Here is a 26,152-nt window from a genome sequence, read left to right on the forward strand (position 1 = left end):
AGTAACTACAATAACAGTGTTGACATTGAAATGGCTTCAAAGTTGGTTTTAGTGTGAAAAGATTTTTGCAGGTTGAGTTTACTTAATTAAAATGAACTAAACCAACCCAATTCTAGAATATTTTGTCACAACTTGATTTCATTGTGTTCTATCCAGTTCAATTTGTAAATTGACAAAGCCTGGTATACTGTATACTAATGATTATTACATTAAATTAAGTTGGATCAACGTAAGAAAATTAGTTAAGTTAAACATTAGTAAAATTGCTTGTATAGACTTTCTCAAATTTATTTGGTAAGGCCAATAATTTAGCCAAACCTGTCACACAAATCATAGTCTAATTTTGAGAAAATGTGTAGTTACTTGTCTTTGCACAGCACCATGACAAAGCACAAATATTAGTTATCCAGTTTTTTTACTTCATACATACAAATTTTAGGTTTTACACTTAGAAGCCCAGTTGCTTTGTAAAATTGGCACCAGATAAAGCAGTTTCCTGATTTATTCTTGTTAAACTTCCAGACTATTATGCAGCCATTCTGTTTCTCTTGACTGTTCACAATCTTTTCTCATACTTTCTATCTCTCCCACCTTTATTTCTCCATCACTATCCTTTTCTCTTTTTGTGACAATCAATGGGCCAAATGGAAGGAATGGATTGTCTGCAGTAGTAAAGTGGAGTGGCACAGTGCAGGTGGGCAGGAGAGGGCACAGAGGTTAATTACTCTATTACTGGGTGGCTCAGGCTGTGGCTGTTTAAACAGGACCCAGTCAGCAGGGGATTAGGCCTCATTACTCCAGCTAAAGCTATGCCGCAGACCCCTTCCCCAGGCCCCGCACTGCCTCTGCTTTAGACGTGCCAGAGAATATTCATGCTTACCCCGAGGGAGAGGGAGAGAAACATAGAGAGAGTATTAGGAAGGCTTGAAAGGGCTGACACAAGCATGAAGAGTGGATGAAAGGAAGAAGGAAGGATCCTGAAAGCATGAGAGAGAAATGGAAGTAGATAGAATCAAAGGAAGAGCAAGAGAGAGAGAGAGAGTGAAGGCAGAGCATCACGATTGTAAATCTTGGATTAACTTCTCCAGAGCTGTGGCCTCAACCACCTGAGCTGAGCAATGCAACAATTATCCTTCCAATACCCATACGGGCAGATTAACATCTTCACTCCGATTACACCCTGACCTGTTCCCTCTCCTCTCTTCCTCTGCTGTCAGCCCACGGGTGTCTGATGGCACAAGCTGATAATCGTGCTCCTCTACCTGAAGAGCGTTGTGTGAACTGAATAGGGGTCAAGACTGTGTGCATGAACTGGACATGTTGGTTAGTACATCAGTGAACTGGGTTCATACGTTTTCAGATCAAACTAGATTGGCCCTGAAACTGTCCTTGTTTGTTAGTGGGACTGTGTTGTCAAATTGTAAGAGGTCTTAGTGGACCCAAGTTGCTCTAGAAGTAACTTCCAATTATTTATTGTTTATTACTTTTTATTATTATTTATTTCATTTTTATTTATTTATTTAGCCTTATAGAAACTTTTGATAAGTTGACATTCACGGAGCAATGCATTTAACCAGGCTCAGAAATTAACCAGGGCTTGGTGCAAAATTGTCACTGAATGACCCCCAATGCAAATCAATTCCTATTTTTCTTTTCTTTTTTTTTCCATTTGTAACATGGGATGTGTTTCTTTAAATTCCATTCTAAGCCCAGTTATTTATATTTTTATGATAATAATAATAATAATAATAATAATAATAATAAAGTGTAACAAAATAAAATACAATTTAACATCACACCATAATAAGGAAGATTCCTGAGAACCTGTTTACTCCGGAAGAACAATGCAAACATACGTTATATTCTTGCGTTCAAAACACTTGGAGTGCAAATGCGAACTAAGGGATCTCAAGATGTGTTTAAAGATTGAGTATTAAACTACATTTAACTTGAAACAGTGAACTAAAAATGTTATGTTTATGATGCGACACACCCGAGGTGCAACACAAGCATGTCTGACGCAGGTGTAGATTGACGGGCTCTTAAACAAGCCCTCATAATAAATCTCCAACTGATTGACAAATTCACTTGTGAAATGGATTGCTGTGAACTGTATATATACTATCTATCTATCTATCTATCTATCTATCTATCATATATATATATATATATATATATATATATATATATTTATAATTTTTATATATTTAAAAATAACTATGTATAATTATATATTGATATAAATATGTATAATCTTTATATATTTAATTATTGTTATATGAGGGGCTTTCTCAGCAAATATTTGTATATGCGATTAATTAATCGAGACACTATGTAATTAATTTGATTAAAACTTTTAATCGATTGACAGCCCTAATAATAATGAATATTATACTAATAATGTTAATGTTAATTATTAGATTGTTAATTAATATCAATATATTATTATATAAAGAATATTATTTAATGAACTGGTTTGGTGTATGTGTGTATATATATATATATATATATATATATATATATATATATATATATATATATATAGAAAATGCCCTCATTAAAGGGGTCATGACATGAGTAACCAAATTTGCCTTGATCTTTTGGTATATAAGAGGTCTTTGTATCATTAAAACGTCCTGCAAGTTTAATATTTTAAGACGTCCTCCCCATTCTAAACGAATCATTTATTTAATCAAGCTCAAAATACAGCTCGTTCTGGATTCATGGTTAGAAGTGACGTGTCGGTTAGAAGTGACGTACCAGCGTTTGCATATGACCGCCTCCAGCACAAGATAACTACGCTTTAAGCGCAAGACAACTACGCTCATTTCAGTATCGCCGTGCGCCTCACAAGTGTTCAGTCGATGGACAGCGAGCTCTGACAGAGACTACTTGTGCACAGGAAAATTACGATGCCACACAGATGTGCTGTTCCTGGCTGTGGTCAAACAAAACCTCTGAATAAGCTGCCGAAAGATCCAGACGTCAGGGAAAAATGGATGCAGTTTATTTTTTGCGGACGTTCCAGTCACGGCAGTGTTAACTTAAGCGTTTGTTCTGTACATTTTAAGGATGACTGTTTTGAGAACAAATCTCAATATGATGCTGGCTTTGCCAGAAAACTGTTGCTCAAAGATAAGTCCGTGCCGACTATTCTGGGAACAACGACGACGCAAACTGTAAGTAATCTATTTTAAACTTTAAACTACTTTTTAAAGCGCAATTTCATTCATTATGAATAATCACAGTGTTTTTACTTAGTTTACTTGCATATTGTTCTGGCTGGAGGCGTCAATAATTGATACATAGGCACTGACGTTAGCCAATCATAACAGTGGGCGTTAACACTGAAGTCTTAAATGGAAAACGCCCCCAAAACAGACTGTTTGAATCAGAGGATGAGAAACCGGGTGGGAAAAGGTCATAAATCACTAGATTTTAAAAGTTTTTCTTAAAAAAAATATATTAATACTATAATTGCACCTAAGGGAACATAATAATACAATAAAAAAACCCATGTCATGACCCCTTTAAGGTAAAACATTGGCCTGACACTGCATTGCACCCCTGTTTATTGTGTTTCCATTCGCTGAGTGTAAACACTAAGTTTCCATCAGTGGTCCGTGGACTCACTTTATAGGTGTGTTATAGCTCACGTGTATTTATGTCCACACCAGCCCATATACAGTTGTGACGATTGACGTGACTAATGTGACAATCATATCCCTGGTGAACTCCTTCTCTTCCTCTGTGCTGTGTACGGGCAACCCACAGCTAGTACAGAAGACACAGTATACACAGACACATTAACAATATACATCATGAGTTGGAGCTGTGGTAGAGTGGGTAGTACACATGCATAGTATCTTGTCAGTATAGTATTGCTCATAGTGTATTATCAAAGTTTTTACTCTTTTCTAATGTGAGTCCTGTGTGTTTTGATAGGATAGAATGGAATTTTACAAATGTTATGCTTTGCAATTTCACACTTTATTTAAGCCTACATACAAATAATATCTGTTCATTATTTACCAGTATTTTCGGAGCACACTACTGAAAATCAAGCTGTTCACATCTTAATTTATTTTTAAAGCTTGTCGGAGTGACTAACAGTTACCAAGGTGGGCAGAGGGTCAATTAAAAAGCATTTGATGTCAATTAAAAAAAACGATACATAATATGCTAAATTTGTGCCTAATGCTTCAGTAGGATCTGGAAAATTGCAACCACACACTTATGTTTTATAAAATTGTAGTAACATGCAGTGATACATGTACGCACGCACACAGAACGTTTCTGGAGAGATTGTCAAATACTGCCAGCAAAATAGCATTAGATATGAGGGGGAAAAAAACATTTCATTTGAGAGACGCCAACTCTTCAATGTGTGTGATTTAGCTCAAATCCTGGATAGAGCCACCATTATATAATTGAGGAAAAATCAATGGAGTCAGCTGCACGTGGCCGCTGTGAGCAGGGTTGCATCCATATTGAAAGTGTGCGAGTTCGATCTGTGTCTGGGATTGGTTGAGCTTCACTACCCTAATCACACACCATGCTGGTCGATGCCAGAGCCTGAGCTACTGGCACTCATAGCATATGTTAACATTAGTTTTTCTCTTCCTGTTTAAAGGCCGCACCTGAGATCTTGGCCATTTACCAAAAAATAAAAATGCTGGGATTATGTTTAAGATTGCCTGAGGTACAAGAGAGATTCTGTGCCTTGCTGGTTGAGGATGCTTGGGTGGGCATTGGAGGAGAGAACAGAAACACACAGGATATGTATTTTATCGATGTTCTGCTGTAGAAACAGGAAGATTTAGCGGGGCTCGACTGTTAAAATTCCCTCAGAGCTTTTCATGAACACATACACATACAAACACAGTTTCTCTAAGAAGGATAAAAAGCAGTCTGCCAATACTACAGGGTGATTTACAATGGAATAAAACCAACACAGTAAATCAAATACATCTATAGGTTTAATCTCAATACATCATGTGGTGCACATTTCGTAATTCAAATACAATGAGGATTGGATATTGCCCTTATTTCAACTTATCACTGCTATGGCGTTTCAGAATTTCAGATACACTCTAAAAGATAGAAATAAATAAAGTTATTCCTTATTGTAAGTTAAATTTAAATGTCTAAGACCCAAACCCATTAAATGGTTTGAGAAATGCAATTTTCTGACCTATGCTCAACTATACTTCCTTTTGGCCACAAGAGTGCCCCTCCACTTTTTCAGCCGTCTTGGTCCCATAAGAATTTTACCCTTTAATTTTTCCATAGGGATTTCATAAAAGAGTTCAAAGACATGAATCAAACCAATCAGCTCTGAAGTGAATCACAAGATTTGAAGCAAAGTAGTATTTGAAAATCAGACAAAAAGACAAAGGTACAAGACCGCATACTTGACATCTTTAATGATGGAATGAACTACAATCCATGAAGCATTACGAATGACATAACAAAATTAAAAACAACATTAAAAATACGAAACTGTTCATTTATAATTGTTGGTTGTAGGTTTAGAAAAAATACATTATATCTCAAGTTTCTTGCAAAATATTCATATATATATATATATATATATATATATATATATATATATATATATATATATATATATATATATATATATATATATATACACAAATGTTCTTTATTAGGAACACCTGTATACCTATTTATTCATGCGTTTATCTAATCAGCCAATCTTTTGACAGTAGTGCAATGCATAAAATCATGCAGATACGGGTCAGGAGCTTCAGTCAGTGTTCACATTATGTTTATCAATAATGATTACCGCAAAGTTTTTGATTGGTGGATCTTTTTCTGCTTGATCAAGTGTAGTGTATCTTCTCACCAGAAATCCTGCTATTAATTGCAGCTTTTTAAAATGAAGTTGAAATACGCGAAGTGTGGGGTGTGAAGGTATTTTAACGGGGGCGTGGAAGACTTACCCATTCTCAAATCACTTTCACGCATTGCAAAAATAGTGAAAATACACGCAAGAACCAATGTGCGCAAGTTCTACACCTTTACTTTTTCTCCTGCTTTGTTTAAACTTTTGGCAGGACTGCACAAAGCACGTTATAGTGTCAAGTGTGCTCTCAGGTGCGCTTATGTAAACAAAGATGTCTCGTACGGCAGATTCAAATTGCGGAAACTTTGAATTAACAGTGATATTCCGATCGGTCCATCACACAACACTATCGAATGGCTTCAGAATAATTGATATATAAGGCACAAGAGTTAAGGATGACTTGTATGGTGCTTTTGGAACTTGGACAGCCTATCACCATCCTCTCATCCCTCAGTCTTGTAGCTGACACATAGTACCTGTTACTTATCTCAGCGCTGGCCAGGATGGGCCAATCACAGACGTTTATTCTTACTGGAAGTTTACTGGAGTTTAAAAATGCTTTTATACTACTGAGGCGGATTAACATTCACAGGTATGAATCCTTGCCATTATTATTATCTTTAAAAAAAATAATAATAATATCCAGTGTAAATGTCACCATTGAGAGAAAAATTTTCTGCTATTTAAATGCAGACAAATGGAGTTTGTTTGCAATGTGTTTATGCCCAGGGGTTGCTCCTGCTGCAGTATATTTATTTTCCTTCTGTTTTTGTATGGTTTTAAAGTTTATAGGCATATTTTAATATGTTTTATGTATTTATGTAATCAAAAATTATACACAAAAGTTTTTGTTGTTTCAAAGGTGGGCGTGACCAAATAAATTTGAGAACCACTGTATTAGGGGGAGAGGACTTTCTCAATCTAGAGAGCATTTTATTGCACTGAAATTGTTATCAATATTTTTGGTTTTATAGAGTCTTTAAGCACGGCACCGTGAAATCTGTATTACTATAATAATACATCCCCATTTATAGGCAGTGTACTCATCTTACATGCATGTAAAATTTGTGCAGTAGCACGCATTTAGTGGGAAATTCTCCTTCATTTGAGTCTTTTGGATTCTTGATCCCTGTTTTTATCAGTCTAGGTCAGCAGGAAGCCGTGCTCTTGAGGGAGATGCAGCTGGAATCATAACATAAATTAGGATAATTTTAAGCTTTCGATGGGGAAGTGATCATAGCGTGCTTCCATATTAATTGCCCTTTGGAATGGCCCAATTATGCTATTAATGGGTCCCAGTGTGAGAACTAATGGATGGAGACCTTTTTTTTCCATAGCATTAGCTTAATTGAGCTGCACATAGAGGCCTAGTGTGACAAGCAGGTCAAGCTAGTGTTACCACTGGTCAAGCAGAAGACCTTTAACTGACAGCTATATTAATTAACAACTATCCAGTTACACACACTTTAAAAGAAATTAATTAGTAACATGTTTGGTGAAGCAGTGTATTGGTCTTCAGCAAAAAAAAAAAAAAACTAAAACAATGGATGATTTTGCTAACCCACTATAACATGATAATATATTTGCAAAATATGATTTATTGGTGTTCTTACACGTCATAGTTGGCTAAGTTTAGCTGAGAAAGAATTGCATATGTTTTAATCACAAACACGTGAATAATTTCTTTAATTTTTGGATGTAAGTAGCACTATTAGCCTTGAAGGTAAATGCATTTATTTCTCTTTTTGGAATACGTCAGCATTTTACAGTAGAAAAGTCCTATTTATGGAAAGTCCAGTTGCATCAGAAAGTAGGCTGAATGAAGCAAGTCAGGCAGGAAGCTCTTTTGTTATGTAAAGAGCTGCTATTTGATCCTCACGCAGGAAAAAAAGGAAAAGAAAATGGAGCCGTTCAGATAAACTTGCCTCATCAGATAATTGAAGATGCCTTCGCTCCAGTTTCTCTCTTTTGCATAAATGTCTGATCAGTTTTCAGAGGTTAATAACGGCATGCCTGTCCCTCTCCTTGCTGTCCCATGGGCTCCTCCGGGGTTTGGCGGGCCTTCTGAAGCAACCCAACAGGGGTTTATAAAAAGGGGCAATAAAAACAATGAGGATTAATGTTAATGATGTGCTGACTGATCATAGTCAAATATAGATTCCATATTCCAATGAGTGTTTTTATTCTGTCATTGAAAATCTCCAGTCTCATTCTCTTGATTTTTTTAAGCTATTGATTTATGTGTAGAATATAAATTACAGCCATTGAAAAATTTACATATCAATATTAAGGATGCATAACAGCTAAAGATAGTCAATTAGGTTTTCTTTGTGTTCCTGTACCTCAACTGGTGCCAGATATTTGAAGGTTATGGGTTCAATTCCCATGGAACATACCCAATGCATTTATAAGCGCAGTTATAATCGAGCTACAGAGGTTATTGCATAGTTATTTGCATACAATCTTCATCTGTCTGTCCAAATATACATGACAGGATGCATAATCGAATTTTGGAAGGAAGGATGACAAATATGCTGGGTTAAAATAATATTCCGGTTTTAATACAAGTTAAGCTCAAGCGACAATATTTGTGGCATTATGTTGATTACCACAAAAATGTGTGTATTAATTGTCCCTCCTTATCTTTAAAAAAAGCAAAAATCTGGGTTACAGTGAGGAATTTACAACAGAACTAAATGGGGCCAATCCGTAAGCATTAAAATACTGTTACAAAAGTATAGCCACAATATGTGTATTAACATGATGTTAGTGTGATAAAATCGCTTACTAACCTTTCCTGTGTAAAATTATAGCCAATTTTACAACTTTGTTGTCATGACGATGTAACGCAGAAACCCTAAATCTACTGTAAAAACGATTTAAAAACTTTACAGCTCAAATAAGACACAAATAAATGCATTTATAAAATAATGAGCTTCATATTTCTGACTTTAATCCCTCCAAAAATTGGCCCCATTCACTTCTTTTCAGGTCTGATTCAGGTGTATACATGCTGGAGAAAGCAGCATTATCTAGGTCTGTCGAAAAATAATCGAACTGGTATGATTTCAAGACTAAAGTGTTTACATGACACTTTAAAAAGACAAATTATTGTTTTAGTACGACCTTAAATCTATCTTAGAAAGTAAATGTAAACACAACTGATAAAACATACTGATAGAAATCTACCTTAGGGTGCAATACAAATTACTGGGATGAAAGGGTACTCAATTCATTTGTATACAGTAAGTTTCACGAACTTGTCACTTGTAGCTATTCTCTTATACTTGTTAAGTCAACAGTGGGTTGAAACTCTCGTTTCAACAATTGCAAGTCTTTGCCACAATGCAAAATGCTGTTCCGAAGTTTGCAGTAATTACCAGACCAGACAATTATTCTGTTTGCATTAATCTTTCTGCTGGCGCCTAACATTTCTCCATTTGTTTCCCAGTAATATTCATGTGTCAGTTTGAGTCCGAACTATTCCCTTTGCTTCCCTCCTCCCTATTCCACCTCTTCCTGCTGCCAGTCTTTAACTACTCTCCACACTGGCCACTGCTCTGCTTGTTACAGGCCCAACACGAGTTCAAACAATCAAAGTCTTTGGGAACACTGAAATATGCATGGCTATCTGTGACAGACAGATAAAGCAGAGCAATTAGCCACGTAATCCAAGAGTGGCGCAAGGACTCGTCAGCCATCCCCCTTCCTCCCTCCCTCCCTCCGTGGATCTCTTTCCTCGTGCTACTCTCTTGCTCTCTATTAGTTAAATGTACTTTGTATGTCGACTCCCCATCAAATCAAGTAACACTTCCTCTAATTGGTTTATAAATTATACAGCTGAGGCAGCATTATAATTTCATCAGTGGTAAACATTGCAGGGGCAGTCGGTAAAGAATCTATCCCTCATTAATTTCTTAATTTGGGTAGATGGAACGAAGAGGAAGAGAGAGAGGTTTGGATGAGTGAGAGAAAGAGAGAGATCGGATGAACACAAGAAACTTGCATCACCTTGGGGAAGAAGGGACGGATGGTTTAAAAAAAATGAGGAGGATGCTGCCAGTGCTTTTGTTAATAAATGTCAGATATACGATCCGTATACGATACAGAGGTTTTGCCAGTAACGCTTGAATTTAAGGCAATGGATCCCTTCCCATGACTTTTCTAACTCACATCGTTTCCCCCATTTTCTCCCTTTGCGTTCTTTTTTTATAGGGCTTGATGAATATTTCATAGCAAAGGTCATAAATATTCATTCCGATAGCTTTGAATAGTAGTTATTACCGGTATTTCTTTTTTAAAAAAACAAAAATACTCATTATAAATTCTTCATACTCTTCCCCTGAAATAATTGAGAAAAAACAACAATATACTGAAATGCACACACTGATATATTCCCTTGCAGAGAGTGCTTTGTACCATTACTTTATGAAGTGGAGACAAATTAATTTACAGTTCAGTAGCAAGTTTTTGACTTCCCCAAGCTGCTATGTCTCTTTAGAGACAAGTGTATGAAATATGCATTTTAGTCTAAAAAAAGTGTGATTAACTTTTAGCAAATGATTGTACTTAAGGCCTTTTAAGAGACAAACAACAGTAAAACTGACATCATAAGGGCTGTGTTAATCCTCTACCTGCAGGTCATTGAAATTCAGGTGATTTATGCAGAAACTGTTCAAATGGCATATGCTTTGAGTTGGAGTTGAATGCATCCGCATGAGTTTGTATCCTGACTGTGTCCCATCTGTCTTAGCTCCGCTCATGCTGTAGAGTTGGACAGGCTGCTTTCACCTCCTGTCAGATTAAAACATGGAAACATATGAATGACTGACTGCTAACCTCTTCCATTGTCATGTCAAGTCTTGAGATCCACCCATTTTGATTGCTAATTTTGAAAATTTTTAAGTGACATTATTAGTGACACTATCTGATCTTTGGAAGACATATTTTTAGGAATCTTCAAAATGAGGGGCTCTTCCTCTGCCTCTGAAAGCCAACATGAAAGGTTTTTCCGCACTTGAATGGTGTGGAAAGACAAACGCCCAATGGCTTTTCTTTCATGGCTTTTTTTTATGTAAGCCTTTTGAATCTTTTACATATAACATCCACACTCAGATGAGCAGGTTTAGCTTTGCCACTGGATGATGATTATTAATAGACATTTCTGATTTCATAATGTTTGAATGATCAATTGAATCTGAACAACTTTTGCTACATACAGTAGATATTAGCTATTATTAGTGGTCGCACGATATGTAGAAAGCAGGGTTGCTGATGTAATACTAATATAGGCCTACAAAACCATTTAAAGGGATAGTTCACCCAAAAATTTCAAAAGTGTCATCATTGCTCACACCCCAAATATACTTCATACGAAATCGAAGAACAAAATCTGGCCAAAAAGATGTTCATTTCGGTGGTTCATGACAGCTTGCCTGGGCAAACTTTTAGGAAAACTTCTAACCGACTGCTTCACATCTTAATGCCATTGGTCCACATCATCAGTATGTGTGACCCGGAGCTTCACCTACCTTGATGCTGACAGCTCATTCTATTTTTGTTGTTCAATGAATAAAAATCAGTCAACTAAAACACACTGGAATGTAGAGATATTAGCGAGCAGGTGCAAATTTTCGAAATTTTCATCTGTATGAAATTTTTCAAATCAAACATATTTTCAAGGAATAAAATCTACTCAAATACTCTCAAGTGCCCAGTCACTCATGTGCCATCTGCAGTGAAATCCATTTACACATCTGCCCAAAGTAAGCCTATCATCATTCTTTTGTCTTTATGTACATTAAAATTTTTATTAATCTTTGCAATAGTATCAGTGTCATCATAAATTACAATAAAGCAGTGTTATCGGTGTGTATTATGGCCACGTATAGCATGTTAGTGCATTAGCATCATGAATTAGTAATGTTAACAAGACAAATTAAAAAATGTTCTACTGCATATATATTACTTTAAATCACCATTGAGTGGTTAAAACAACTTCTACTGATCTCATGTGAATTATATTCATAGAATGAGACATAGTCAATGATAACACATTTTAAATTCATATTAGTTCATGTTTTACTTAGCGTCCTCATATTTAAATGCTCCTCTTAACACCTCCCACAGCAGTGTATCGGGTGTATGAATGTTCGCAAACGGTATACTGTCGCTCGGCTGTTTAGAACTTCTTTTTACCCCTGAATGAAGAACGAATGAGAACTTCTAAACTAGATAAACCACATTTCAGAAACTAAATGAATAAAAATGTATTCAAACACTGAAATAAACACATTTTACACAGTATTTACTCAGTGTTTGATAAAAGTTCCATGCTGAATTTCTTTTTATTGTATTTCATGCTGTTATTGTCTTTTTTAATGGTTGGCATGGCACTGACACCTTAAACGCTTTGTTTTCATTTAAAGGGGTAGTTAACACAAAAATGAAAATTTCTCTCATCATTTACTCACCCTCATGCCATCCCAGATGTGTATGACTGACTTTCAGCACATAAAGGTCCAACAGGGCACATAAAGTTAGAAAAAAGTAATCCATAAGATTCCAGTGGTTAAATCCATATTTTCAAAAGCAATATGATTTGTGTGGGTGAGAAAAAATATTTGTCCTTTTTTACTATAAATCTCTACTAAAAAACTAAACAGGCACCACATGTGGCTTATGGTTAAAAAGTACTTAAATATTGATCTGTTTCTCACACACATTTATATCACTTTTGAAAGTATGGATTTAACCACTGGAGTTTTATGGATTACTTTATGGTGCCTTTATGTGGTTTTTAGACTTTCAGATTTCTGTCCACCATTCACTTGCATTTAAAGGACCAACAAAGCGGAGATATACTTCTAAACATCTTAATTTGTGTTCAGCAGAAGAAAGAAAGTCAAACACGTTTGGGATGGCATGAGGGTGAGTAAATGATGAGATAATTTATATTTTTGGGGGAACTATCCATTGAAGTTTAAAGTCTGGGATCTTTATTCGTTCATTAGATCTTAATACACATGCCAATATGTACTCTGTCCAGATTTTTCTTCCCCCTCATTTTGAAAGATGCTGAAGATCTATATTTGCAAATCTGTTAACCAGTCCAGGGGGCAACTTCCACTTTTGTACATTTGATCATGTTACACACAGGAAGATACATATATAGACACACACACACACACACACACTCCCCTGACACTTCCCCTCATCTGTGGTTGTGTGTTCTGTGTGTGGAGAATGACTTTAATTAATGTTCCAGTAAACCAGAGCTCTGGTCATGGCCTTTGGTGAGGTTCTAAATTAGTTCCACCTGAGCTGCTCCACACAGCAGAACAAGCAGCAAGAGCGACTATTGACATCTCACACTCCCTCATACACTCATATCAGCCAGTCACGGGTCACCGACTCCATCCCGGCGGGTCCGTGTAACCGTTAAGGGGCCGTGTTAACAGCCTGATTTCCGCGTCTGCAGGAAAAGTCAGGGGTCCCTTGACAGGCCCCAGACAGACTTAATTACTGTTGAATTACTGAAGTCTGAAGGAGCACTCATACAAAGCATACTTGAGATGAAATGTATTCAGCCAGGAAAATGGATGTATACATATATACACTAAGGAATGAAACCACATCAGAAAATCCTCTTGGCTTTAGCAGCTATTTTTTTTTTCATAATCACACATACATATACATGTATATGCATATTTTAATACATATTATACTGTGAAACTTGAATGCAGATCACATTATAAAATTGCATAGAAAAGAGATCAAAATCCATATTTTGCATATTGTTTGGGGCTCAACAAATTGGGTGTTTAAAGGAAAGAAATGTACATCAAAGTATATTAACAAACAAAAGAATATAAGGTAAAATAATATATAAAACATCTTTGTTTAAAGCACAAAGCCATGAACAGACGTTATGAATATTTAATTCAGAGAAAAGAACGAACCTCCTTTTGAAATCTTGAAAGAGCACACAAGAGGGAGGAGGGGGCTGTAATTATTGTAGAAATGTTTTTTGACAGATTGTTATATTAAAGTAGGAGGTTCTGCCAAACAGAGCTAACCTCTTCAACAGGAGAAGTCTCCACCTATCAACAAAGCTAGCACTCAAACCCAAAGATCCATTTGACAATCTAATATCTAGGAAGGGAATTACACGGCAGGGGAAAAAAAAAGTCAGAATTTCCATCACTTTACAGTTACAATGTAACCTAACATTTAGCATCTGCAACTATTAATATGCATTGTATATTGTGTGAACTGAAATCCAAATAGCTTTTTATTTTCCTTTTAAGCATCAACCTATTACATCATTAAAAAAACAGCTTTAAAATTCAAGTTATTAGATGCTTGTCACAATATGTCGCTTAACAAATTTTCAGTGACATGCAGATGGCGGCATTAGGCCTTCTGAGCACTGCCTTTGTATTCTAGTGCCTCTTTGGTTAATACATTGTGCACATTATTACCTCATAATCAAAACTCCTTACATGTCACATTACCAATTGTAATGATACGGCAACATTTCAGAATGCATTGTAATGAAGAACATGCCCTCTCTTTAAATAATAAAACAAGAGCAACTAAATAAACACATGTAAGATAATTTATTTTCAACCAAAGAATACTTCTGGTGACACCAAATGAGAGACAGGAAGTAGAATTGTAATTACCAGGCCATCTTTATCTCTACTATCCGAAACCTAACTACTAGCCCCAAGGCGAGCTATCATCTTCAGTGACACTAGAGAGAACGCAGTGCAAAGCAACTGGATGTACCGGGCATGAAAAAGTACATGGAGATGGGCAAAACATTCCAAAGGTCCAACAGTCCCAAATCTATAATTGATAACACAGGATCCTCCACTGTTGGTGAAGCACTTGTGTGGAATTTGGTGTTAGGGTACATGGCCTGCATGTGTCTCCCCTGCAGCCCACAAAAAAGGGGGTAACTATATTTAACAATATGCACTCAACCTTGCTACCTTAATTAAAATGAGTATCACATATGAGGCTGGGATCCATTCCTCATTATGGTTGTATCTCATTAGAGTTCGGCCCTTCAGAGGGGCCGGACCAGTTTTAAAACAGTCTTCTCGGTGTCTTGATGTTTTTCATTTCTTTTTCCTCATCTTCTCTTCCTTTAGGCCAAGGAAAAGTCATTATTCAGAGATGGGGGAGTTGGTATGGTGTTTGCAGCTACACAGAAATGTTCCCAAAGCCAAATAGGAAATGTATTTATTTAAACCAATTAAAATCAGGCAAGGGAAGAGTGCATTTTTAAAGCAAAAGTAGTGGCAGCATAATATTACAAAAACAAAGATATACTGTACTTAGCATAACAAAAATATACAGTATTAACAAAAATATACATTAATATATTAACACAGTTTTCAACTCTATATACAGCACTTAAGCTTGGCTATAAAATAGAGGTCTGTTGAGAAGACAATCTTCTTAATATCTTCTAAATAATACTACAGGAATATTTTAAATAGGCATTTTGTGTCTTTTTGGGATATACTGTAGCTTATTAAGTAATCAGCCGTAAAGAGTTTGTCATCTTTAGCACCTTTGCCCTAGTAAAGAGGAGAGTCACAAAAGATGCAGGGACCTTGGAGTATTGTCTTTATCCAGTCTGAGTCTGCAAGTGAGAGATTTAGAGGAAACAAAAAGGCAAAACATTTTCTGTTAGGTATGCTTAATGCAGATTTGCTGCACATCAAATCAAGGGACTGATTTCCATGTTGTCTTTCTTTTGCATTTTGCAAATGTCACGGAGTATCTTCAGTAGTTCTTGAGTATATATGTGCGTGTGTGCATGTGCGTGCGCACTTGTGCGATAACAATAAGGATGAAAGAGTTTGGGCCAGTTGATGGAATGGTGTTTTAATGACTTTCAAATTTAAAGATTGAGTTTTTATATTGAACACTGTTGTTGTGATTTCTGCTGATTTAAACATGTCACCAAAGTAAAGTTATATAGCTGGCTAACATAGGAGATATTATTGACATTGCAAGAATGACTTGTTATAGTCTTGGAAGCATCAATTTGTTTAAAATGATTTAAAATTTCTGTATGCTATTGTTTTCTTTTTTTAGACAAAAATGTTTATAAATTTACACATTTACATTTTCATGTAGTTACATTATAACCATTTAATTACCCGCTATTATTGATTAAAATATATTAAATTACCAAGTAAATTGTATTTTTTGTTTAAGAAAACATTCTGCGACACTAGCGCCACCATATGGAATTGTAAAAATAACGTTTTCAAAACAGCTTTCCGAATACAACCCTTGCCTTCAGTTGCTCAGTCAGATAGTCCTGCCCCAAACTCACACCATTGGTTATGTAATGTTGTTGGGGGTGGGTGTCTAAGCTGAGTCACTCAAAACAAACAGGAATTTATATAGCACCACAGAAACACAGTGTTTACAGTTTTAAAAATGGTTACCTCTGAATGGCTTACTAATAGTTGTCCCTGCATATTAAGCTGGGATAGAAGTACAGTATTTTAACACTGAAAAAGTTAAATACTTCAGCTTTAAATGGATAGTTAATCCAAAAATTAAACATTAGTCATCATAATTTACTCACCCTAATGTTGTTCCATGACTTATTTTCTTCTGTGGTACAAAAAGATGTTAGCTTCAGCCATCATTCACTTTCATTGCATATTTTTACATACAATGAAATTGAACGATGACTGAAGCTGTCAGACTCTAATATTATGCCTCCCTTTCTGTTTTATGTTCCATGGAAATAAAAATGAATGGGTTTGGAACAACATGAGGGTATGTAAATTAATACAGAATTTTCATTCTGGGTACAATATCCCTTTAATATTTAGTGAAATATATTTCTTTCTGACACATGTTGCACTTTTTTTGTAATGTATCACCTTTGTGATGGACCTTATAAAAATAATGGCAGGGTAAGTACAAATGTAAACTACTGGTTCAACTGGGCCAGTATACACACACTATGCATTATACAGCTTTTGTTTCATATGTGTGTGTAAGGTTCCCGCTCTCTGTGCTCTGGTGCATTACAGAAAGTGTAAGTGTGTGGTGAGATGTGGTTCTGAGTGGAGGTATGATATAGTATTATGGCTCACCCTCAGGCTCTGCTACTGAGGCAATACTATCCTGCAATAGACAGCGGCGGTATGTCACACCCTGACAGGCCTGATATGACAGCGCACACCTTAGGGAGGAAGAGGGACAGAGAAAGAAAAAGAGAGGAAAAGACAGTAAGACACATGAACAGCAGCAGGGGAAGGTTTAGATCAGTGCTTGGCAGAGATCAGACTGACAGCAATGAAACAGACATTTCCCTGATACACCATTAGGGGCAGTAAACTCCTTTCAGTCAGTCAGTCGGATGGATGAAATGTCACATTCAGAGCCAGAAAATTGGAGCTGAAAATACTCAACATCTACATTACCATCTAGTATCAAAAAATTGCTTATTGACCAGTGGTTGTTTAACAGAAACCTCCTAACTCTAGAATCCTATCTTGTCTCAGCTGTAACTATGGTGATCTATACATGTTAGGAATTTGGGTTAGGTAAGGGTTATATATTTTAAGTATTGTATTTAAGTATTTTATATATTGATAGTAAGATAGGAAGTTTTTGTAATACGGGTCCAGAAGCCGAAGAGACAGTTTGTTTGTTCAAATCTGACAAACGAGCTTGTCCATAAGCTTTTAGTGTCATCACAGGTACCCATGTTTTATCATGTTCTTTATTATATAAAAGCCAGTGTTTAATGTCCTTTAAAAATGAATTTTATTTTCAATCTTCCCTGCAGCATCAAATTTAATAATTAGCTACTGTGATACAATGATAAAATCACATGTAATAAAGACAAAAGAGCCTAAGACCATAAAAAAAATCTTGTAGTCTGCACAGCCTGTGCTCGATTTGGAACTAATGATTTAGTTCCAAATATGAATGTGGTCTAAAATAGACCAAAACAGTTATCTTAAACATTATCATGATATGTGTCTGTTTCGGATATGAGCCAAAAACAGTCAATTCGCAGTTATTGAACCAACTGTGATGTAATAACATTCTTACGGCAAATGTGCAAGTTGTGGCATGGGGGCGTGGTCATGAGTCAGTCTGCTGGAGAGCCAGCGGTAAGGCTCCTCACCTGGGTCATAATTATCTCTAACACTCCAATTATAGTGATGGCAGAGAGAGGTCAGAGCCCGTTCCAGGATCTGTATGTGATAGCATTGACCTGTTTGTGTGTTTGGCCACCAAGAGCCCTTTTTATTTAAGTTTTGTAAGACATTGGGAGAGAGTAATAAAATACTCCCCATTGATTGTTTGCTGTCTCCTGACTCCTCCATTGCCCACGAAGATACAAACTTGTTACAATGGTATTTAACATTTTCAACAGGACTTAAACATGAAATTTTCAGCAATTTAGATTTTCTTTCTGCCAGGTGTGTGCTAGGAGCTGTTTTTAATGGGAAAGTTCCCACCCAATCCTCTGTTCTAATCTCATCCTCTGTTCTCCTCTTTCTCCCCTCTCTCAGAGACTAAGGGTGTTTTCACACTTGGTATGTTTCAGGGGTCTGAGCACGGTTCGCATATGTGAACCCTCCAAATGAACAAAAAGCACTCCGGGATCACTTGATTTTCTCATTTATGTAAAGCCAAACATGCTTGGCCCTGACAGGTTCCCCTACTCCGGAAATGGCAACGCAAGCACAAGAGACACGAACAGCCTCTTAGTTTATTTCTATGGCTATGACAGAGGGAGAAGCATATTAAAACTATTATAAACTGGGGCTTGGGTAGCTCAGTGGTAAAAGACGCTGGCTTCCAGCCCTAGAGTTCGCTAGTTCGAATCCCAGGGCATGCTGAGTGACTCCAGCCAGGTCTCCTAAGCAACCAAATTGGGCCGGTTGCTAGAGAGGGGAAAAGTCGCATGGGGGTAACCTCCTTGTGGTCGCTATAATGTGGTTCGTTCTCGGTGGGGCACGTGGTGAGTTGAGCGTGGATGCAGTGGTGGATGGCGTGAAGCCTCCACACACTCTATGTCTCCGTGGCAACACACTCAAGCCACCTGATAAGATGTGCGATCTCAGATGCAAAGCAACTGAAATTCATCCTCCGCCACACGGATTGAAGCGAATCACTATGCGACCACAAGGACTTAAAAGCACATTGTGAATGCCAAATTGGGAGGAAAAAAAAAAAACTATTGTAAACTGCACACGAAACAAACTTAAAAAGGTCTTTAGTATTCAGTGCAAATGAAGATTCAAAGGTTTAACCGGACACCTTGAATCCACTTGAAAGTTAAGAAATTATGACAGGAATATTTATTGTATTAAAATAAATGTCAGTAGATTAAACATAATTAGTTTTTAACCTTATTGTTTTTCACAAATAAGAGTAATCTACCATGATTGAATGTTGAATTTTGCCTTTAAATCCAGTATTGTTTTATACAATGTATACAATGTATTCAGTTCTGTAGCATTACTTTTCTCCTTTAATATATAAAACAATATTTAATAATAAATAATTACACAATATTAATGTTAAAGATCAATAAATAAAATTTTACTGAATGTAGACACCTGTCCTTATGCTGCTTATTCATTTTGAGAGCATTAAACATGTTTATAATATCTTGAGTTAATATGTGGAGCTATTTGTACTCTTATTTACTATTAAATATAGCCCCCAATATAATAATTATAATAAATACTATATTTTTTAAAAAGGTCTCAGCCCACAAATGACACACAGTGTGAACGCAAAGAGAACTGGTTCACTTTTTCAGTTTGGTTCTTTTAAAGGGGACTCAAGTGTGAAAACACCCGGAGGTCTCCAAAGTGCATCTTTCTAACAGTCCTACCACCTATCCACTTGACCCTATCCCCTCACATCTTATGCAAGCTGCCTTTCCATCAATCCCACACTCACACATATAATCAGCACATCTCTCACAACAGGAAACTTTCCCAATACATTAAAGCAGGCTCAAGTAACCCCACTGCTTAAAAAACCAACACATAACCTGACAGTAGTAATTAACTACAGACCAGTTTCTCTCCTACCTTTAATGTCTAAAACTAATCAGAGCGTCGTATTCAACCAGTTGTCTGCTTTTCTCACACAGAACAACCTACACAACAGACATCTGTCTGGTTTAAAAAAAGGACACTCAACAGAGACTGCCCTGAGCAAACTCCAAATCATCTGTCCTCATCCTCCTTGACTTGTCTGCTGCTTTCATCACAGTGAACCAAAAGATTCTCCTGTCCACCCTCTCTGACCTGGGCATCACAGGAACTGTGCTTGGATGTGTTAAATCATACATCACTGGCAGATCCTTCAAGGTCTCCTAGAGAGGAGAGGTGTCCAATTCACACCAGCTGACCACTGGTGTTCCTCAAGGATCGGTGCTTGGACCAATCCTCTTCTCAATATACACAACATCACTCTGACTGATTAATGAGGCACATGTTTTTCCTTCCACTGCTACACAGATGACACGCAGCTCTACCTGTTGTTCCAGCCTGATGAACCTAGTGTCTCAGCTCGAATCTCTGCCTGCCTCTTGGACATTTCGGCCTGGATGAAGAAACGCCACCTTCAGCTCAGCCTTGCATAACAGAACTCCTCGTGATCCCAGCCAACCCATCTGTTGACCACAATCTCACTATTCATCTTGGTTCATCTACACTAACACCAACCACAACAGCTTGGAACCTGGGAGTGGTGGTAGATGACCAGCTTAATTTGACCTCCCACATCCCATCAAACGCCCGGTCTTGCAGATTCGCGCTCTACAACATTAGGAAAATCAGACCTTTTCTGTCTGAATATGCTTTATAGCACCTGGTCCAAGCTGTGGTAATTTCAAGACTGGACTTCTGTGAAGTTGGGTGGCATCCCAGCTAACACAAGTATGCCACTGCAGATAGTCCAGAATACAGCAACACTTCTGGTCATCAATCAGCCAAAAAGGGCTCAGGTCACCCCACTCTTGATTTCACTTCACTGGCTACCTGTAGCTGCCTGCATCAAATTCAAGGCTTTGACTCTTGCTTTCAGGACAGCCAATGGAACCGCATCCTCTTCAATTAAATTCTCAGGTCTCTCTGTGATCGATGAACGAGCGGCACCTGGTGGTCCAATCACAAAAAAGCTCAAAGTCTATTACACAATCTTTCACTTTCTCTGTTCCAGTGTGTTCCAATGTGGTGGAATGAGCTTCCAACATCCACACAATCTGCTGATACAATCTCAACATTCAAGAACCATCTGAAAACACATCTGTTCCATGAGCACTTACCAATCCATACTAATTGCACTTACTATTGACCTTAACTTGCATTTAATGTACAAACACAATTTTTTTTTTAAATAAAATACTTCTCTTTCTTTTGCACTAGTACCTATAATACTCCAACCACCTTGAGAGCTTGGCAGTACAACACTGTAGATGTTGTTGAACTTTGCATGAAAAATTGCTTGCTATGTTCCTCATTTGTAAGTTGCTTTGGATAAAAGTATCTGCTAAATGACTAAATAGAAGTTCTTTTGTAAATACCACAAATAGAAAAATATAACTTTCAGTGGTCTTTCCAATGACAACTAATACAGGCATCACATTATTGCTATGTTATTATATGACCTTCTAATATGTACCATACCATATTTAGACACACCTGAGCCATCTGTGCCTGTTCTAACATTCCGCCAGTTTATGGTCCATGAAGGGCAGAACCTCTTTACAGAGGTTGCAGTACTCTGGAAATGTCTGTTTGTTCATCTTATTCATGATATGACCCATCAGCACCTGTGAAGGTCAAACATCAAGAAGGAAAAATATAAAAAAAATAAAAAAAATTGTAACCTCTATAAAAGTTTATTTGTAAATAATACTGATATATAAGTGATTTCGTTGTATGGAATATTCTAATAGCCCATTAAAACAAACACACAAGGCCAATATTTTATGCATTTAGCTGCCAGTTTCAAACTTAAAAACTTAAAGGTGGGGTATGTGATTTTCTTTTTTGACCATTTTTTCAAAATAACTTGAAATCCTATTCCTAACCCACTTACTGGCTGTAAATTAGAAGCACTGAAATGAAAATTAAGCAATTTAATCATCTGTGGAACGGGCAGGACTCGAAAAACTCCAGCCAATCATTTTCAAGACCATCTAGAATCATTGGACAGAAAATGTGTCAATCAAACGGTCGTACCATGCCCCCTCCCCCACCACCCTGGCTGCGCGTGTCCTGTTCAGTGCGCATACTCAAAGCTCGTGACCCAGTAACAGGAAGCGATTGTATTTATGTATGGAGAATAGAGCTTTTATAGTGCTAGTGGGGTTGTTCCACATTTCTATGAATCCTGTTTTGAATAGAAGACCGCTGTACAGACGCCAGGGCTGGCGATGTTCTTTTTTTTTACAGTTATGAGAAAATCAGCTGTACACCTTTCAAGAGTGGTATGCGACCCCTCCTCCTGCTGTGTCAACAATTTGCTCTGAAAAATTGTCTGACAGGTGAATGCACTGTTTGACTAGTGAGTCTAGAACACTGCTAGAACACTGCGCATCTGAGTTTTCGCTCGTGCATGATTGCGCGTCCATGTTTTTCGAATGGGTGGAGTCAGGGCCAGCGTTGGAGGAGAGAAGGTAGGACCTTAGAGTTGTGTATTTTCAAAACCTGCCGGCCGTTTTGCAAATCACATACCCCACCTTTAAAATGCTTAAAAAGATATATCTAACAGTCCGATTGTGTAACATGGATATGAATATGCATTCATGAGATATGTAACAAATACATTTGTGTCAGTAGACTGTGAGATGAGGATTCATCTTGGCTGCCCTGTCTTCATTATTAGAGTAATTTGTGAGAAAGTCACATACGCCTTTGGTAGGTATATATGTGCTCTGAGTGACGCAGGTGTGCAGGTACACCTCGCTAAGCCCATTCTTCACGTTCTCAGGGTCAGGTGGGACTCCAGCTCTTCAATCTGGCTACTAATCTCACTCATTTGTTCACCGCCAGACTTCTTATCAGCATCTGATGGCCTGAACTATTCTATAGCTGATATCTCTGTTATCTCGTCTTCTTCACCCCCATCTACCTCCTCTTCTCCAACAAACACCTTACTATCCTTAAGACTGGGCCTCCACTTGGCCTCAGAGGGGGTCTTCAGGATGCACTTTGAGCATTTGCAGAAGGAGAAGCTTAGACGCCAAAAGTAGCTGGACCCTGAAGTTTGAGTCTTCTTGTCCAAGTCGTTTACAAGGAAAGGAGGGATGCTTTTGTCCTTCATCACTCTCCACCGCAACAGATCCAACAAATCAGTCTGTCTGAAGAGGTTCTGCATTTGAAACTTGAGAAGATCTGTAACTGCTTCATCTGGAGTCTTTAAGGTGATAAACTGAACCTGGTAAGTGCGGTTGACGGGGTGGAGCCCATTGATCATACCCTCATGGGACATCAGGGCCATATATGCACCATTGGGACTGACAGATATGCCATGCATTTATTTCCCGGCCACACCCTCTGGCAGAACAATCTCCTGCTGTATAAACACCACTGCAACATCGGTGAAAACAGGCATAAGTTGCTTTACTACACCATCTAAAGAGCAAGTAAATATAGACCCACTATTATGGTTAACCGTCATGGATATGATGGGGGTGGAACGAAGACCTGTGATGTGGGAATTATGAACACTGAGGCCAGCTTTGGAGATGAGCAACAAGCACCAGAAAACATAAGGGCCACGTGCTGCAACCACCAGGCTGCAGTTGCATTTCTGTTGCGGATGGAATAGAGTGATACATTTGATGTGTACAGGTATCTGGTCCTTATTCTGCCACAACACCACAGGTTGCCTGAGAGTGAAATAACCCTTAATTGCCATAAGATTGACTGGCAGGATTTTTATGGGTCCAACTAAGCTGCCCAAAATCAGTCCGCTCATTTTGCGGCAACCGTGCTCGTATTTCCACCAGGACAGCACGCTCTGGAAGGACACCCCAGACTGTATGGTGTTGCAAGACACCACTGAATCCTTCCCTTGTAGGGGCAAGGAGAACTGCCACACCACTAGATCACCGATCTCCATAAGTACAGCCAGAAGCGCCGTGCTAACATCTTTACATGCATTATTGGTCTGAACTTGTTGCGTATTGCACAGACCAGACCACTCCATGCGGACAGGCGTTTGCGTGCGTTTCCGCCTTTGCAGCTCATCCAAGTCTGAAAGGGAGCAGGGAGGTGACCCGTCATTTTGAGCAGAGTAATTCCTGGATTTTAAAATTTCCCCATAAAGTTCTGTAAGGCTCAAGAGAGGTGTTCACTGAAAGCATTTGTGACTGCTGTGGATTGTGAGACGACAGTCCAGTGTTAAAAAAAGCAAGACAACCACCATCGCGGTCACAGCCTAATGGTAACCAGCTGGTGTATTTGACGCCACGGAGATGTCCACTTTTAGGGTTGATGACTCGGTCCACCATTATCATTTGGCTTATGGTTGGATCTTTACTCTTTGCAAACATCTCTTTAGCAGTCATCACTTCCTTTTCTGGACCCACCTATTATAAATTATACTGTTTTGAAAAAACTCATTTTTCTTGCTACATGCTGTAATCATGCCTTGCAAATTTGAAAATGCCATTTCCTACTCATTTTCTAAAACAAATTTTCTTTTTGCATGTAAATGGGAAGGTGACAAATTACATGAAAAAAAATTTAACATCAAGATTTTTAGGAATGTTCCAAAGTTCAATACATACAATTTTAAATACACACCGTTTCAAAAGTATAGCCACAAGACGTGAACATTATAGATGATTTTAGTGTCAAATACTGCTTCCTAATCTTATGTGTAAAATTATATCCAATATTACAATTTAGTTGTCATGACCACATAACACCAGTTAACCCTGTAATTTGGTTTATGTCATAACACCGTTAAATCCCTGATTTTATCACACAAAAATCACCTTAACATGTATTATGTTTACGTCTTATATGCCTTTGAAATAGTGTGTATTTTAGATAGTTCTGCAGTGTGGCGAATTAATATATAAAAATACAAATTAACATGGGATCATAACTGGATGTACAATTATTAAACATGATTTTGAATAATGTTGTTTAAAGCCATTTATATACATGTATCAGGTCACACTGCAGTAGACTGCTGTCTCTGTTTGACATGTCAACTACCCAAATGTTTTGCTTGTAAATGTTTTTTTGTTTTTTTTGTTTTACATTGCATGTTGCTTGCACTTGTATCTAATTAGATAAAATGCATTTATTTGATGCTTAATAGTAGTGGGGTGTTATACTAAGTTTGCACATCTGATAAAAATTCTAATTTCAAAACACATGGCTTTGCGGCAGAATTGCAAAAGTGCACGTTAGCTAGTACAATAAAATATCACAGAGACGCACGAGACTCTACCCTCGCATATTTACCTTGAGTTCATAAGCGGTGTCCGGTACGGCTGATGCGAGTACGATGCAGCTCCAGGTCTTGACTGAGACTCTGTATATAACACACCAACTCCATGACAGACACGCTGTTGATGCCTGTGATCATCTGACCACGACAGTGGCTCTAGACCGCTCACCGGACTCAGTAACTTTACCGCAGGATGTATGTTCACTACTGCACCCTGTCCTGCCCAAAAATCATTGTCCAGTGACGGTCCCGATTCGACTTCAGAACTTATCGCTGAGGTACTAATTAAACACGAAGCCGCCATTTTTCTGAATAAAAATAAAGCTCGTCTCCAGGAAGTTACGGTGCAGGAGGAGGAGGGACTTCACACGCAGCGTCACACTGGGTAGCCAGATTGACTATAATCGTTCTACTATTTGAAATAAAAGTGGTTGGATGTTTTCCCAAACAAATAATAACAATCATCATCATTTATATGTAATTAAATTGCTTATTTATATGAATATTATTTAAGTTAAATTAATATCTATCCCTCACTGCCTTGTTTTCATTCACATCAAAAATTTCATTTGGCACTACTCTGAATAAAGCCTATTGATTTCCTCCTAATAAGTCCATTCGTCTGTCTGTCTGTCTGTCTGTCTATCTATCTAAATGTGTGTTTGTAGCTGTCTGTCTATCTGTCTGTCTGTCTGTCTGTCTGTCTGTCTGTCTGTCTATCTATCTATCTATCTATCTATCTATCTATCTATCTATCTAAATGTGTGTTTGTAGCTGTCTGTCTAT

General features: G+C 37.6%; 1 pseudogene; it reads right to left on the bottom strand.

Annotated features, from left to right (window-relative positions):
• Window positions 1–13,540: 13,540 nt before the first annotated feature.
• On the bottom strand, window positions 13,541–25,670 carry LOC127627359 (general transcription factor 3C polypeptide 4-like; annotated as a pseudogene).
• Window positions 25,671–26,152: the final 482 nt, after the last annotated feature.

The sequence above is a fragment of the Xyrauchen texanus genome, chromosome 34 (assembly GCF_025860055.1).
Source record: "Xyrauchen texanus isolate HMW12.3.18 chromosome 34, RBS_HiC_50CHRs, whole genome shotgun sequence".
In the NCBI taxonomy this organism is placed as follows: domain Eukaryota; kingdom Metazoa; phylum Chordata; class Actinopteri; order Cypriniformes; family Catostomidae; genus Xyrauchen; species Xyrauchen texanus.